This window comes from Phallusia mammillata, chromosome 3 (genome assembly GCF_965637545.1).
Source record: "Phallusia mammillata chromosome 3, kaPhaMamm4.hap1.1, whole genome shotgun sequence".
In the NCBI taxonomy this organism is placed as follows: Eukaryota; Metazoa; Chordata; class Ascidiacea; order Phlebobranchia; family Ascidiidae; genus Phallusia; species Phallusia mammillata.
The window spans coordinates 17,555,964-17,567,989 of NC_137254.1; positions in this window are offsets into that span (position 1 = coordinate 17,555,964).

A 12,026-nucleotide genomic window follows, 5' to 3' on the forward strand; every position below is an offset into this window, starting at 1 on the left:
CAGACAAAAACAGGCTTGTCCCATTGACGGGGCTCGCTGCTTAATTACGTCGGAGCGGAAGCGCTGTGAATGAAATGAAAATTGAATTAAAGTTATGAAATACAAACTCTGACGGTACAACGAATCCTTCAAAATTTGATGAGTTTAGCGTATGCGCAACACGGAATGGGAAACGTTTCTCAATGTCAGTTTTCTGACATCTGTGTTGATATTTCTATGATATATCACGTCATGGTTCAATCCACTTTACAAGCGCTTCCGTATACTTTTACGCTAAGCTGTTTCTGATTTATGATCGCGCACCGAACTTACTGCATCAATGCATGTGCTACCTACGCAATTTACCTGTAAAACATTGGCTAATAACATGCAGAGGAGCTAGAAAAGTCATCACGACATGCTGGTAAATTTCCACGCATTGCGTCTGAGCTGATTTGTTTGGAAACTATTCAACATAATTTGTTTTGTATCTAGTGTAGGTTCTACTCTTAGCTTCATTCGTTATGAATATGTCCCCTGCCACGAATCGCTGTGCTATCCGCAACGTTTGCTGGCAATCAGGTACTTCTGATTTAATTTTTTGTAACTGATACACACAACAATGGTTTAAAACAGTGTTTCCCAACTTTTCCTTCTGCGCCGCCCCTTTCAGATCTATACAATCTAATATCGCCCCCCTGAAAACTGACAAAAAAACGTACAATATCAATGCGATAATTGAAAGCTCAATCTTTAACAAGCTAAATTTTTAACGCCCATGACCGTATTTCAGCTATGTAAAGGCACCTTCTGCTTAACATGTAAGGCAAGCCAACGCTAGGTGAAACACCAACGATTGCGACGCTCGGTGCCGAGTACTGAGTTTCTGGTTCGGTTCCGCCGATCACAAATCAATTATTACCTGCAAATTTTGCTATTAAAGCGCAGACATGCCCCGAGAAAGGAAGCATTGTGATTTGCAAATACATTGTTACATCATCATCGAAAACACTGTGCAAAACAAAGCACCCAAAACAGAGAATACTTAGTCAAATTTACCTACACTAGATGTGAAAAATGAGTTCGAGGTTTTCTTTCGTTTTGCTTGCTTTATCTTCTCCCAGCTCACGCGCCATTTCTAATCGCAGCACGGGACAAAACATAGATGAAAAATTCGCATCTATATTCTAACTAACTGCAACAGGAAATAGTGTAAAGTTTATGGCAAAATTTTACAATACACTAGAATTAACTTGCCACACAATTTAATTTCCTTGCAAGCTGTGAGCTAGCGATTTAAAGTGAGCTGGCTTGGTGAACAACTATTGCAGAATTTGCACCAATTTATATTGCAATCGCTAGGCTGCTAGAGTAATGCCACAATTTTTGCGATTTCGGGAAAATATAGTCTGTTTGCGCCATTTACTCCACAAGATTACGGGTAAACCTATGGTTATTCAATTAAGCTAAACTACTAATCTTCATACAAATAAAACCAAAAACTAAACAAGGTATTCGACAAAGGGTACAAGTCTATTTTAATCCTTGTACAAGCAAATCAAACTTTTATTTGGGTATGTAGGATAATTTTTGAACCGCTAATAACTTGGGACAAATGATACGCGGTGTTCATGATGGAAAATATTACAATAAAAAAAGTTCGTGTCTTTTCTGGAAATTTCCCTCTATCTAGGTCACTGATCTCTATAAACCCTGGATTGCGCTACTCCGTTGAACGGTTGGGTGGTTTTTGAAGCAAATTGAAGCGTAATGGCGGCTGAAAAGGAAGCCCCAAAAATGCATTGCGGGCAATGGGGAGAGAGTGGAAAAATGTCGATAAATTTTGTTTTAGGCATTTTTATAGCGATTTTTTCAGATATGATTTGTAGATTAATAGGACGCATGTCTTCCAGTGTGTAATAACCAATAAATATGCGTAGATTGATTGTGAGGTGTATGTATGTGTACTGGAAATTAAAACTTTTTTAAGTTAGTGTTGAACTAAATCTTTAATGAGTGGTAATCAATGTTTTTGTGCAATATAAGTAATTTCCGTGCTTTTTTAAGTATTTAAGACTTGATTCCAACAAGATGGCTATTTTTTCACACAAGGTGATGTGATACTTTGTGTGACATTACCTTGCTTATCCAAATTGCTGTTTTTGACTGTCATCAAACTCCTGGAAATTCTGAGGAACAAGTGGTTTGAACGTTTTAATTAAAACCACAAAATAATAATACAATATTTTAACTATTTTGCTCAAAATATTTTTAACAGTATTTGACTTTTTTTCGTGATTGAGTGCATTTGATTTGGGTGTTTATTATCTATTATAAAATTGGTGTTATTATAAAATTTTACAATTCTCATGAAGTTGTTTCTAAACATTTCAGACACAATAGGGTGTATGTTTCTCCAATAAGCAACATTAAATGTCTTAGGTAAAGTCCACTGGAAATGTTTTAGTCTCTTCCCACACCCTCAAGCTTCACGACACTGATATGATCAGTAGTTTAAAAGGAGGCATGTATTCCAATAAGTAATAACCAACAAATTTGCGTGGATTCTGTAAAATTACTATTGTGTAGTAGGGTACAGGTGCAGTACTAAAATAATTTTGACTTTAGCGTTAGACTAAATTATTTGGGAGTCGTAATAAATGCTTTTTGTGCCGTATATGAATAGTTTCCTAATGTTTCTCCATATTTTACTCAAATACCCAACAAGAATGACTCTTTTCTTCTGACAAGAGAGTGTAATTGTAAAGCTGTAAAATTTAGTTGTACTAAATAGATTTTTAATTAACACCATTAGTATATATTGCAGCATTTTATTTTGCAAGATATTGCATAATAAAAGTTATAAAAAAGTACAGAATTTAGAAGATGAGTGACACAAGAGGTACCCAGTGTTGTGCATATGGATGCCTAAAAAGACGTGCAGCAAAATCGTCCCAAAAGAGAAGTGATAGTGATGGTAGTGGAGATGAAGAAACAGAACAGAAAAAAAAGTTTCCAAGAACATTTCATAAGTACTATCTATGGACTAGTTGCGTTTCTTGCGGTTTATATCATGTAGTCTCTAAACTTTTTCTAACTTGTGGGTTAGGATTTTATAATGCAAGTTATATATGCATGGCAGTCACCAGTCACAAGTGTTCCATAATGATCTGTATCAGTTAAATAAATCCCTGTTTTTAGGTTTCCAACAAATGAACAACAAAAAGAAAATTGGCTGAAAAATATTTCCCGACAAAACTGGAAACCAACAAAAACATCTGTAATTTGTTCAGACCATTTCTCTGAGGAACAAATTAACAGAAATGGAAAATTTGTGAGGCTTAAAAGAGGTGCAATTCCAACAAGATTTAAAGTATTTCCTCAATATTTAAAAAGTGTAAGTTTAAGTTTTATGAAGTTTGTTTGTGCAGTTAGTAGTTGTAAGAAACAACAATAGCATCAGATCCAAATACAGCATTCAAAAGTGTAAAAATGTGGTTTTGTATTTTAGCAAACTAAAGTTCGAAATGCACCAACAAAGATAAGCGGAGAAGATAGAAGGCAAGACAGGGATATTAATACAGAATTCCAATCCAATGTTATTACAGAGCTAAAAAAGTGAAAAGTGTTAAAAACAAAAAAATTGACATTTTGTCAAAAAGATTAAAATTGGCAAAGCAAAAAGAAAAAAGAATGCAAAAAAAAGTTTCATCTATGAAGGCAATTATAGCATTTTTAAAGAAAAGGAACATGATTTCTTCCCAGTGGCGGCTCGTGCCTAAAATTTATGGGGGTGCTGCCCCCACAAATTTTAGCCTTTACTGAACATATATAAGTTGGCAATATATTGAAAAGCTACATTTCTAGTTTTCTAGCCATTTGTTTTGTGTAGAAAAACAAGTAATACAAATCTTAACTAGCAACTCCATTGTGACGTAATTTTTGTTACGCAATAATGTACACGAGTGTAAACAGCAGACGGCATCATTTGTGTATTTTGTTTACTTGCACAGCGACGGGCCAAACACAATAACGTTCAGTAATAATGTGAAAAACAAAAACACACGTGGCACAGCTTCGAAACGAAGTGGTTGTAAATACGGTAAAACACAACAGGAATATAGAAAAAATAGATATAAATGAGTCGAAAAAGGTCGAAGTATTTCAGTTCGACAACAAAAATTGTCATGTTTCATTTAAGTAAATTTAGTCACAGTCAGCGTTTTCAACATATTCTATGACACTTCACAGATTATTGTCACACAAAAAAACTAGCCATACAGCTTTTTATTGGTATAATAACTAACAAATTTAACAACCACATTACATTGGTTTCAGAACTTGTTCATTTAAACATCTTTCTTGAATTTTTGTGTACAGACTATTAATTGTATTTTAGTTTCTTAACTGCTATAATTGCTGCTTGCTGGCAAATAGCTTATAAAACACTTATTATAAAAAGTGCAAAACGCCTTCAAGCTTTAAAATTTACAACACTCTCACTTAAATTTAAACCATATTTTTAAATCTTGTGCTTCCTTTTTCCAACCAAAATGAATTATGAAGTTATAGTTTGGGCATGATAATTGATAGCTTTTTCCTTGATTTCCAAATGACAATTAAGAAACTTTTTTCTATTTAGAGCTAGCACTGCAAGTGCAAGTCTTTTGGAAATATTGGTGTTCCTCAGAAAAATTGGCATCTTTTTCAGTGTTATAAAGAACTGTTTTGCCTTTGAAGGAATCATGGAAAGGGCAAAAAAGGATTTTTCATCCTAGTAATTTAATTTGTCAAAACATCATCTCTAGATTAATTATTTTCAAAGTAATCATAAACATCAGATCTACAGAAACATTTTCATTTGAGTAACTAGCTTTTCTTTGTCAACAATAGGATGTGCTTGGTGTCACTACTATCTTGTCTGTAGAATGTTCATTCTTAAGAAACACTTCCTGTGAAGCAATTTAGCAGCTACTGGTTAGACAAACAGTACATGTCCATTATATCAATACACATGATTGCACTTGATTGCAAATACTGTCCACATGGTGTGTTAAGAAATCCACACTTTAAATTGTCTTCACTCTTTTTTTTGTCTTCATTTCAAAATTCCTGTTGCTTGCAGTTGTTTGTTCTGCATTTGATATTGCCTGAATTTCAGTGAGGCATTTAACTTCACAGTCACAAATTTAATTTTTCTTTGGTAGCATTATAGGAACTAAAACTGAGTATTTCTTGTTGTTGCTTATTCCTGCATGACATTGGAGTAGCAGATGTTTTGTCCCATACTTTCACAAATCTTTTTAATTCAGTTATTTATTATAAAGCTTAATTGTGACTTTTAAAGGTGTTAGATGACTTTTTTTTCTGTTTCAAGGTGTTAGATACACTTTTTTAATTCACTGATAACTGTAAAAACTGAAACTCACTTACAGTCATCTTAAAAAGTCACGACTAACAGTCAAACAATAAATTTAATGATAGCAAAATAATTATTTAACTGCACTCACTGTCGAACTTAAAAACACAGTACACGGGTTTGGCTTTGGAGCTCACTGACGCGAAGCAGACCACACAACTAGCGCTACGTCACGGGAGGGGCTGCGCGAGACACAGCCCCCTCTCGCCTATTACGCCCGGCATGTGGCTTTTTCAAGTGCGCATGCGCACAACTGAAAACGTCATGAAACGTCACGAAACTGGAGCTGCAGCTCCGCCATAGATAACTTATCATTATTTTGATTTTTTTTAAATTGTTTTTTTCAATAATACAAAATTTTTACTAATTTTATTTTAATAAATGCCGATTAATGCCATAAAAGTTATTCTTAGTATACACTGATCAAACATAAAAACTATATGTAAAGATTGTTTTGCATAACAACTTGGAATAGGAATGTCAAGTAAAAATACTGGGGGTGCTGCAGCTCCGCAGCCCCCTCGCACGAGCCGCCCCTGGTGAAGAGATACTTAAAAATAGTTACAGTGGAGTTTCATTAGATTTATTGAAACGAGTAAAGTTGGCTGGTCAACGTTCTGGAAAAGGTTTAGCATATTCTCCAGCATTAAAATCTTTTGCACTGACATTGCAGTTTTATTCAGCCAAGGCCTATGAATTTGTTCGTAAAACATTTAAACTTGCTTTACCACATCAATCACAGATCAGAAGGTGGTATAGTAAGGTTCCAGCTGAACCGGGTTTTACAGAAGCTTCCTTTTTAGCCATAAAGGAGATGGTCAATAGAGCAGAAGATAAAGGAGATGTGGTTGTATGCTCATTAATGTTAGATGAAATGGCAATAAAAAAGCATGTTGCTTGGAATGGAAAAAGATTTTGTGGATTTGTAGACTTGGGAAATAATATTACAGATGATGATTCTTTGCCATATGCCAAGGATGCCTTGGTTTTAATGGCAGTTTGTGTAAATGGGTCATGGAAGGTACCATGTGCATATTTTTTCATTGATGGCTTGAGTGGAGCAGAGCGAGCAAATATTGTGAAGTTGTGCATTCAGAGAGTAGCAGACACTGGTGCCAGAATAATGTCCTTAACTTGTGATGGCCCTTCATGTCATCTGACAATGATTACTGAGTTGGGTGTATGTTTCAACCCTACAGCAATCAGACCATATTTTCCACACCCATCTTTGGAAGGAGAAAATATTTTTGTTATGCTTGATGTTTGTCACATGCTAAAGCTGGTCAGAAACACCCTTGGTGATTGGGGAATTTTATATGATGCCAGTGGTAAAAAGATTAGTTGGAGTTACATTGTAGAACTAGAGAAATTGCAGAAAAAAGAAGGTTTAAGACTTGGCAACAAGCTTAAGTTAGCACATGTGCAGTGGAAACAACAAAAAATGAAAGTAAATCTTGCGGCTCGAGCTCTAAGTTCCAATGTGGCTGATGCTATTGAGTATTGCCGAATGGAACTTGGTCTTAAACAGTTTACAGGGTCTGAGGCCACAGTCACATTTTTAAGGTTGTTTGACCGACTCTTCGATATTTTAAATTCTCGCAACCCAATTGCAAAAGGATACAAATCTGCTTTACGAATCACCAACCAACATTTATGGAAACCATTTCTCTCCAAATGTTTTCAATACATAAGTAAACTTCAAACCCCATGTAAAATTCCATTGCATACGTCAAGAAGGAAAACTGGTTTTCTTGGTTTTATGCTCTGCATTAAAAGTACTGAAGGTCTCTTTTTGGAATGGGTAGAAAAAATAAATGCCCCACGAAAATACCTACTGATGTACAAACTAAGTCAAGACCATTTGGAACTGTTTTTTAGTGCTATTCGATCAGCTGGTGGCTGTAACAATAATCCTACATCACAGCAGTTTACAACAGCATATAAACGTCTCCTGTTGCGAAGCAGCATTAAAGCAAGCAATGGAAACTGCACTGAACAAGACTGCACAGGTATCTTACACTTGATGTCAGATACTTGTATCACTAGCAATGGGGAAGTCACCATCACTGATGCAGCACTGATCAGAAAATATGATCTTAGAGAAAGGCAGCCCAATATGGAAGATCGTGATTACAATGACATTCCCAACATTCAAGTGCTGTCAAGTTTCAAAAAGGCAGCTATATCCTATATTGCAGGTTATGTCTCTAAAATGGTTTTACGACATACCAAGTGCTGGCATTGTACCAAAGCATTAGGTTCCAACCCGACTTATGCATGTTCCAGTTTTTTGTCTTTAAAAAATAGAGGGTTGTTTTTGCCATCTTCCAGTGTAGTAAAGGTTTGTGAAGAGACTGAAAAGCATTTTCAAAGGCTTTTAATCTCAACTGGTCAAAATTTGTCGCAGTGCAAAAACATGAATCTTGTTATTTCCAACTTAGTATTGGAGCGTTTAGGTACAACCACTGTATTTAATGAATTGGATAGCCATGCTTTGGATTGTTCTATCCTTGACAACCACAGGTTATCATTAATTAAATCTGTTTCACAGTCTTACTGTATAATTCGTTTGTATCACCTTGGCAAGGAAACTTCAGCCCAAATCACAGGTGTGAGAATTAGGAAGAAGCTAAATAAAATTGTTCTCTTTAGCCATCAATAGACAAAACCCAAAAATATGACATAATTAGCAATGTAGGGTATTGTGTTGTGCTCACCTCTACATTGTGCAAATAATTATTTATGTCGAATATTGTATTATATGTGTGAAGCCCTGCTCCACATTGTGTACATGATTATTTATGTCATATGATGGTAAAGTTGCTTCAACTAACATTAGCACATAGAAACAAAATGTAATTGTTAAATTTTTATTCAATAAGCATTTTTGCTTGAACTCCCAAGTGTGGTTATAACCATTAAGCATCTTTTGCTTGATGCCTGAGTGTGGTTAACCCTTAAGCATTCAGCTTGAACGCCTGAGTGTGGTTAACCAATAAGCTTTTTGCTTGAACGCCTTACAGGTGTGGTTAACCATTAAGACTTTTGTAGTCTTGAACGCTCAAAAAGGTGTGGTTAACCATTAAGACTTTTGTAGTCTTCAATGCTCAAAAAGGTGTGGTTAACCACTAAGACTTTTGTAGTCTTGAACGCTCAAAAAGGCGTGGTAAACCAAGAGCTTGGGCCAGTTATGAAACCCTAAAAACAGTCTTAAACACTCGACAGGTGTGGTTGTACTTAGAACACCCAGTTTCATATGGCTACTGGCGAGGCGTCTGGGTTAACAAAAATGCCAACGACCACAAGTGAGAGCCTCATGGGTGTGGTTGGAATTCTCATAATATTATATAAGCAATTGCAAAAAAAGGTTTAACAATCCTGCCCTAAACTTTCATCAAATAAGTTTTGCATCCGTGGATCAGGACAATTTCTGTATTAGTACGTCAGTAAGTTTTGTAGTGATAACATTTAAATAAAAATTAAGAGAATTAAACCATAAGCCACTTTCAAACTTTGTGTTTTTTTCTGCAAAGCATAAAATCAGTTCAGTAATGAAAATATTTCTTCTGTATTCATCTGTTCTGTTTTTTAGAAGCAAAGGTTTACAAGAACAAATACATTTACAAGTAAAAAAAATCCACATTGTGTACATAGTTACTTATATAGGGTATATGTAATTATTTAGGTAAATGTCAAGCCCACATAATTGTTTTATGTCTGGTATATCTGTTACAACAGTAATCAACGCCTATTTTAAAAGAAAAATAGTTTAGGATGAATCCACTACAGCCAACTTTTATATTACAAAATTATACTTCAAACTTGGTGAAAGCCAAAAACAGCAATTTGGATCAGCACAAGATGATGTTACACCATACATCACACCCTCTTGTCTGAAGGAAAGAGCCATTCTTGTAGGGAAACTATTTAGACAGCAAACAGAGCATTCATTACGACTCACAAATTATTTATTCCAACGCTAAAGTCAAAATTATTTTATACTGCACCCTACTACTTAAATGTGCAGCATATCATGTTACAGGCTATGTTTCAGAAATGATTACAAAACATACACAGTGCTAGTAAAACAGTAGCCTATACACAAATAAAACATCTAATGTGATTCCAATTCCTTCATAGTGTATTTGTTGCAGAAAAAATTGTATTGTAATCTTGCAGTGTCGTGAAGCTTGTGGGTGTGGAAAGAGACTAAAACATTTCCAGTGGACTTTACCTAAGACATTTAATTTTGCTTATTGGAGAAACATACACCCTATTGTGTCTGAAATGTTTAGAAACAACTTCATGAGAATTGTAAAATTTTATAATAACACCAATTTTATAATAGATAATAAACACCCAAATCTAATGCACTCAATCAAGAAAAAAAGTCAAATACTGTTAAAAATATTTTGAGCAAAATAGTTGAAATATTGTATTATTATTTTGTGTTTTTAATTGAAACGTTCAAACCACTTGTTCCTCAGAATTTCCAGGAGTTTGATGACAGTCAAAAACAAGCAGTTTGGATAAGCAAGGTAATGTCACACAAAGTATCACATCACCTTGTGTAAAAAAAAAATAGCCATCTTGTTGGAATCAAGTCTTAAATACTTAAAAAAGCACGGAAATTACTTATATTGCACAAAAACATTGATTACCACTCATTAAAGATTTAGTTCAACACTAACTTAAAAAAGTTTTAATTTCCAGTACACATACATACACCTCACAGTCAATCTACGCATATTTATTGGTTATTACACACTGGAAGACATGCGTCCTATTAATCTACAAATCATATCTGAAAAAATCGCTATAAAAATGCCTAAAACAAAATTTATCGACATTTTTCCACTCTCTCCCCATTGCCCGCAATGCATTTTTGGGGCTTCCTTTTCAGCCGCCATTACGCTTCAATTTGCTTCAACCGTGACGGCCAGTATCCAGGGTTTATAGAGATCAGTGATCTAGGCTAGGGTATCAATACAGGTTCTTTCCAACCTGGATAAAGACATTTTGCACTATTTTTAAACATATGATTTTGCAACTCTGTCGAATCTATTATTGGTGGAATGCACCTTGCATCTAAATATTTTGTTTGCTGCGAAGTACTGCCACATCATTTGTCATTTTTTCCCGTCCGTAAGTGTCCACGCGTTTCCAGAATGTTCGGTTAAAGTGATTGTACAGGGGCAGGGCAATATCTTGCAAATAAAGCATACCATCTCAAATTTTATAAAATAAGTTATACCTTATGGTTTATTTTTGTGTGTGTGTGTCGAAGGTTTTTCAGGTGGTACGCGAGTAGCTTCCGTTTTGTTCACATAAACCTGGATTTACAACCTTATATTTTGTTCATCTGGTTTTGTTTACAAAAAAACATTTCCCAGGCCTATTGTCATTGTTACGTAACTATTTCTGTTGTTTCGTTACATTACGATCAAAATACAGGTCATGACAATTGCCAACAAAAAGCATAGTTACTATGAGAAGCCGTACCAGACGGTGGGCGTTAATTATGTCAAATGATTTCTCTTGATAGATATCATCTACTGTTTTGTAGCGTTGAAAGAAATATGATTTGAACAAATTAGTTGTTCTGCAAGAAGTGGTACCACAGATCACATTGTTGTGCTCTATGGTGGTACACGTGGCAGTGCAAAGCGTCCAAGTGGTACGAGATCGTAAAAAGGTTGGGAACCCCTGACATACACAAACTTGAAAATAGGCTTAGCACATTTGTTTTTCTCCATTCTGAATATTTCAGTAATGTTCATATTTTCATGTGGTAACTTCTCAGTGGCCAGTGCAAAAGCTTGCTGCTGTAAAATAAATTCGCATATAAGTAGATCAAATACGAAACTGTCAAGTTTGCGTAATCACTTGACTTTTGCTCGAGTTCGGACTTCAATCCCAAGCATGATTGATTCAAAACCTGACGACAAGTTTTGGGTTATGTATTTGTTTTTGCAGTTTAGGTTCATCAATTACGTTGTTATCTTGTCATATCACAAATTTTCCCACAATTTATTTTCTATTTGTCTTTCTACATTAACATGAACCACAACTACCGCACAGTTAAATTGCGGTTTACTAAACAGTTGTAGGCCATAAGTGTTAGAACTTGTAGTGTGGTGTGTTATATTGTGCCAACCACCACTTTTAAACAGCCATGTGCTCTTAAACTAATTTAAGAACGCACGTGTTGAAGCAGCGGTTTTAAAGAAAACATTAAATAACAGCACCAATTGTTAAAATGTTCACAATTTATGCATGCTCTAGAGAAGTGGTTCTCAACAACAAATTGGGCCACAGACCAACCAAATAGAAAGCTTTTAAAAAAAATTACTTTCCTTTGTGTCACTACACTTAATTTTACAAGAATAATGGCTTGGGGAGGAATTGAGAAGGAATGTTTTTGTTTTGAACCTATTTTATAGTTGTTTTCTTTCTATTTTAAAAATTTACTGGGCCACGAAAGAAAAAAGGTTGAGAACCAATGGCCTAGACCAGGGGCGTGCAACATACGGCCCGCGGGCCAGTGTCCGGCCCGCGACACCTATTTTCGTGGCCCGCGCAGACTTCAAAGTACTCTATAATTATGAATACTTTTTACTGCTAGAGC